At 40.7% G+C, this 6,574-nt stretch overlaps 1 long non-coding RNA gene across 1 annotated transcript; it reads left to right on the top strand.

Annotated features, from left to right (window-relative positions):
• The first annotated feature begins 316 nt into the window (after window positions 1–316).
• Window positions 317–5,186, top strand: LOC118100449. Its single transcript, XR_004694439.2, has 3 exons — window positions 317–522; window positions 2,636–3,085; window positions 3,201–5,186. It is a non-coding gene; the product is annotated as an uncharacterized LOC118100449 (long non-coding RNA).
• The last annotated feature ends 1,388 nt before the right edge of the window (window positions 5,187–6,574 follow it).

Here is a 6,574-nt window from a genome sequence, read left to right as displayed (position 1 = left end):
TGTTTAAAGTTGATTTGTTCATGAACAGATTGGTGTGTTTATATATCAATCATCGAGTATTATATCCTGCTCGGTCCCTTTATGAACCCTTTAGTTCTGTTTGGGTCAAATCAATACATTCATGATCTGCTTCCTGTCAAACCACCTTGTTGTACTTCCTGTTTTATTTTGGTCAGGTCACTGTTCTTCCTGTCACTTCACTTCCTGCTTCCTGAGTACTTGATCAAACTCACCTGTCACCTGATTGTCTGGCCCCTGTGTTTCCTGTCAGTAAACCCCTTTTATACCCTGCCTTGTCCAGTCCCCAGTGTTTGATGTTCTCTGTCACTTCCTTGTATAGCAGCTTGCTCTCTCATGTTTTCCCTCATGCATTAACCCAGTTTGTTGTTTGATACTCATCTGCCTTTGGCTAATTCACACAGATTTTTTGTGTTTTGTGTTTTGGACAGATTCCTGGACTCCGATCTTTCACCTGCTCCTCTTGGATTTGTTTGTTTGGACGTTTGCCTGCATCACCTCCCTGTAAGTGGATTTCCATGTTTTGTTAATTAGACAATTTGGTTCTTAACTTTGGGTTTTTCCCTTGTGTTAACAAATACAGAAATTAAAAAAAGTACAAAAAATAATCTTACAATTCGTTTCTGCTAGGTCACATTCAACAATGGAAGGTCAATTATTTAAATTAAAGTTGTAAGCTTATTTATGAAGCACATTTAGAAACAGCCACAGTGCTTTGCAATAAAAGACAATTCAAAATACTTTGGTGATCAGGACAATTAAAAATGACCCAATGTTTTCACTGGTGTTTTGGAATTTCTCTGCATTTAACGTTGCATATTCATGCTTTAGTCTGCTGACGTCCAGCTGTATCTTGGGCCCTTGAAAACAAAGTGCATAGAAAATCAGCATTAGCAAAACATTTTCCATTGTTTGTCCCACGACTGCAAGTTAAATGGTGTTTGTACTGGTATTGACCTTTTCTATTGGCATATTTCCACAATGTTTTGGTTTGTAGAACACAGCTGGAGCACAAGGCAGAAAACCAAGCCTGTTTTACTCGGTAAAACATTTTCTACATTGAGAAAACGTTCTCTCAGCACCAGGAAAAATCAAACGTGTCATCTCTCATTAACCTTTTATTACTGCGTCCACTCCAGACTGTCGTTTCAGGTAAAGATGATTGGATCGGTCCGAGCCTGTTCCCCAAACCAAACCCCGAAGCCTCTAATATCACCTCATCATCAGCAGTGATTAGTTACAGCACGCAAACCTGGCCACAGAATGACCACATTTACTGTGAGCCCGACGTGCTTCACACCGCTGATCTCATTAAAATAAAGCTCCTAGATTTACCCGAGAAAAGTAAGCGCGAGACCACTATTTCATCATGAGGGTGGTTTTCTTATCGGCAGGGAACTGACCCTGGAGGACCGCGGCGCGGCTTTAGCTGTGGCCACAGATATCTCAAAGCTCCAATTGGATTAGGGACATTAAACTATTGGAATTGAAATGGCTGGAATAGAGTAGCTATGAAAAAGGTTGTATTTCTCAAAAGGCATTAGCCCGGCCCACATGGGAGACGGGAGTGTGCTGCCAGTGTGTGGAAGAGATCAGAGAGGAGGGGGGGGGATCCTCCTCTGCAGCGCCATTGTAGTCCAGGTAGCGCAGATCAAACCCGGCAATCCCCATAGAGCTCCACAGAAAGTGCTTTCCCGGAGGCAGTCTTTGCCAGCCCTAAAAGAGAGGGATGGCATATGGCCTTTTGAAGATAGCGATGTGAGATTAGAGCATATCCTGAATTGGGGCACGCTGAGAGGGGTTAACCTGCAAGTGTGCCGGCAACAGACAGGATGACAGATAAGGGGAAGGCAAAAATCTTAATGCAGCTGTATTAAAGTGCACCGCGGAGAATGAGCATAGACTTGTTTAGATATCGATCTGCAACGTTGCCATGGGGTTGAAGCAGAGATGTTTTCAAGGGCCGACTAGAATTCAATAAAGATGCAAAAGAAAAAAACCCTGCGACGTCAAGCCTCTTACTTTCTGTGAAATTAGATGAATTTCTTGACACCAGTGTGACATGTTTTCCTCTCAGGGTGGATTCTAATTTCCCATCCAGGCTAATTTCCTGCTCCATTATTGCCTGTGCTTTGCCCTGCTTGATTGAGGAGGATAAAAAAACAATCCAATATACTCTTTAATAGCGTAATTTATGATGGCGTGTCGGTGCAGGGTTGTGTGTATGCGTGTGTTCGCTCTCTCTCATCGAGCAGTGTTTCTGACAGCTGTTCCCTGCAGCAGCCCGGAGAGTTGGCCACTGCTGCGATACCATTTTATCTTCCAAACATCTGAGTAATAGCAAAACCACTTCATTGTACGCTAAGGGGTCTGATATAAGAAAGGCACCTTACTTGACCGAGACTTATTACCACTCTATTTGTGAAGCGACGTCTCAGTGATATTTCATCTGATAAAATGGCAATTTCAATAAGAGACTTCCCCGGCGTTTGGCCCCTGTGGGCTTTGGCTCGAGTAGGAGGGGATATATTTCACAGGGGAGAGCTTGATGAAATGAGGGGTGTGCATTTGCAAAAGTGAGATAAAACTGTCCTTTGTCCTGTCTCCCCCCCCACAGACATCTTGCCAGGGAGTCTCAAGAAGTTTGCTCCTCTGTGTTTGATTGGGAGAGGGAGGCACAGTCGTGTAGAAGTGGAGCAATCTGTGGTTGGTGTCCCATCCATTTTCCACTCGGATGAAGATGGCGCAGGGGAAGCTATTGGTGGTCGAGGTGGTGTGTGGTGGCAGAGGAGGGAGGGCGGGCGATTTGGAGAACGCGCCAAGCCCAAAATTAAGATGACAGCAATGACAAGGCTCAATGCCGAACAGATCTATCCCGCTGATGCAGGCTGCAAGCTTAACAACCCATGTAGGCTCCATCTCTGTGAGATGTGTGTGTGCTTGTGCGTGTTTGATGTAGCGTACAATATGTGCGCCTGTTGACAAGATCATGGAGACTCAGTGTCAAACTTGACAGCTGATTGCAGGCTGGAGTAAACACCTGGCATCACGCTTGTCTACAGCTGAGGTGAGTCATTGCACATGCACATCAGCCCAAATGTCAAGGCATAAAAAACTGTCGGCAGTAAACGGGGGCATGTGGGATTTATTCTTTTTCCTTTTTTCTCTTTGGCTGCTTGAAGCCTTTTGCTTAAGTCCAAAAGTTTATTTTCTTGAATTAAAAGCAGTTGTCCCAACCTTATTTTTTCAGATATCCCCCTGTCGATACAACGCCTTCATAAATACCATTTATATGTAACATTTAAATAACTGTTTTAACTGTCTTATACAAAGCATTTAGCTAACTACTATTTTATGTATTGCGATCAATTGGCTATTTAATGCATTGTATTTAGCTAACTATATGAACTGTTTTGTATGACGCATTAACTATATGAACTGTTTTGTATGACGCATTAACTATTTGAACTGTTTTGTATGTAGCATTAACTATTACAACTGTTTTATACATAGAGTTAACACCTGGTTCATATGTCGAGTTAACTGTTTTATACTTGGCCTTAACAACTGTTTTATACGTAGCATTAGCTAGTTGAACTGTTTTATTCTTAGCGTTAACGACTGTTTTATATCTAGCGTTAACTGTTTAGAGTTAACTGTTTCAACAGTTATATACGTGGAGTTAACTGTTTCATACGTAGAGTTGACTATTACAACTGTTTTATACTTGGCCTTAACAACTGTTTTATACATAGAGTTAAAAACTATTTTATATGTAGAGTTGACTATTACAACTGTTTTATATGTAGTTAACTGTTTATACTTGGCCTTAACACCTATTTTAGACGCAGCATTAACTAGTTGAACTGTTTTAGACGCAGCATTAGCTAGTTGAACTGTTTTAGACGTAGCATTAGCTAGTTGAACTGTTTTATACGTAGCGTTAGCTAGTTGAACTGTTTTATGTGTAGCGTTAACGACTGTTTAGAGCTAACTGTTTCAACTGTTTTATATCTAGCGTTAACTATTACAACTGTTTTATATTTGGCCTTAACTGTTTTATACGTATAGTTAACTATTTCAACCGTTTTATATCTAGCATTAGCTATTACAACTGTTTTATACGTAGAGGTAGACGCCGCATTAACTAGTTGAACTGTTTTATATCTAGCGTTAACAACTGTTTAGAGTTAACAGTTTCAACTGTTTTATATCTAGCGTTAACTATTACAACTGTTTTATACTTGGCATTAACAACTGTTTTATACGTAGAGTTAGACACAGCATTAACTAGTTGAACTGTTTTAGACGTAGCATTAACGACTGTTTTATACGTAGACTTAACTGTTTTATATGTAGAGTTAAATATTACAACTGTTTTATACGTAGCGTTAACTGTTTTATATGTAGAGTTGACTATTTCAACTGTCTTATAGCTAGCGTTTACTGTTAGAACTGTTTTATATGTAGCGTTAAATATAAGAACTGTTGTAGATGCAGAATTAACTAGTTGAACTGTTTTATACGTAGAGTTAAATATTTCAACTGTTTTATATCTAGCGTTAACTACTGTTTTAGACGTAGCATTAACTACTGTTTTAGACGTAGCATTAACTACTGTTTTAGACGTAGCATTAGCTACTGTTTCATACCTAGAATTGACTATTTCAACTGTTTTACACTTAGCGTTAACAACTGTTATATGTAGCGTTAACTATTGGGACTGTTTTGTTGCATTTAGCTACCTATTTGAAGTGTTTTATATAGCATTTGTCTGACTACTACAACTGTTTTATGCGCAACTTTTAACCGTTTTAACCATATATATTGCGTTCAGCTAACTGTTTCTTTAATTTCGTACATTACGTTTAGCTCATTATTTGAACTGTGCATAAAGTCAAACCGAAACGGGTTTGACTTAATTACTGAGGTGAATTTACCCACTGATTTGTCACCTGAAGATCTTATAATCTAACATCTTTACACTGTTTTTAATTATAACTGGTCAGAGCTGATACCTGATCCATGTTCCTGGTCTCTCTCCACCTCTCCTCCCCCTCCCCTGTCTCTCTTCTCTCCCCTCTTTTCCCCGCTCACCCCAACCGGTCGAGGCAGATGGCCGCCGCCCACATTGAGCCTGGTTCTGCCGGAGGTTTCTTCCAGTTAACGGGAGTTTTTCCTCTCCACAGTCGCCAAAGTGCTTGCTCATTGTGGGAACTGTTGGGTTTCTCTATTAAAAGTGTAAAGTGCCTTGAGATAAGGTATATTATGATTTGGCGCTATACAAATTAAAATTGAATTGAAATCTGTTCTTCTGGTTTTGGTCTTCCTCAGTTATACGTGATGTTTTCTCTCGTCTAATAGGGATTAATTATGTGGAGTTATTAGGGTAAAGTGCCTCTTAAATTCCACTCGTATAAGAAAAAAGTGTATTACCTTCACTGGGAGCAAAGATTGGTCTCAAATATAAACTTAAAACGAATGTGAATCTCTTTTAATCTCAAGCTTAGCCACCACTGTCCTCAAAATATCTTTGCTCAAATAAATGGTCAGTGCTTCTGTGGAATGTGTGAACTGAGACAGTGGACTACTAATTAAAAGCCTGTCCCCGTTTTCCACACTGCTCTCAGTACACAACACAATGCCAAGAAACCTAGCTGAAGTAGTAATTACTGCAAGTGTTGCAGAGACTGTTTACGTGATGTAGCTCAAGTTCTTAAATATGTCCCAAACCTTCAGAAGACTGTTGCTAACTATAAATGTTAACCATTGTTGTATTAAACTAAATTATCTTTATCTGGGGGAAAGTTTATTTATTCCTTTGAGATGCAATGATGTAAAGGACAAGTGTTAGGGAGGGAAGTTATACCGACGTTTCAAACTATGCAACATCACTGCCCTCATCCTTCTGTGTTAATATCTCCACTAGAGGGCAGCACAGATTCGAGAGTTTCTGACAAACATGCCGATGGTGAAGGAGGTTGCGATCATGTACTTCCCCTCTTGTAAACACTGGTGGCCCAATTTACCAACTACAATTACGCCCTTGTCGAAATTTCATTCTAATGTCTTGCTATTGGCTGCACTGCCCCCCGGCGCGATTTCTGCTAGTACTGCTCCTTTTGTCTGATTTGTCCGCATCCGAAAGCTTTCACATGCACAAACATGGTCAATACAAACGCAGAATACGATCCAACACTGAGCATCAATGAGCCTTTAAATTTCCTTTGTGAACTAGTTGGATATTGTGAGCAGGCGAACAAATGCTTACTCAAGTCAGGCAGGCTTCATCTCAGGTTTCGGCAGGGCTGTTGTTTAACCACTTATTCATGTAACAGATGTGTCGGAGAGTCATGCTGCTGTAGCACAGCGAGCGAGGTCAGGCGGAGTCGCACGCTGGGGCAACCGAGGGCACTCTTTTGTGGTTCCTGTGAATATATCGGGTCAAACATCAATTCAGAGCTGTTTACTTGCAAATTCAAGAGACGCGCAGCGAAGGAAGCCGCTGTGACACTTCTGAGAGTTAATTATTCCCCGGTTGTAAAACAGCAGTGCT

This window comes from Hippoglossus stenolepis, chromosome 21 (assembly GCF_022539355.2).
Source record: "Hippoglossus stenolepis isolate QCI-W04-F060 chromosome 21, HSTE1.2, whole genome shotgun sequence".
NCBI lineage: Eukaryota > Metazoa > Chordata > Actinopteri > Pleuronectiformes > Pleuronectidae > Hippoglossus > Hippoglossus stenolepis.
Note: the sequence above shows the minus strand (reverse complement) of the source record. Positions and strands in the feature narration are given on the sequence as shown.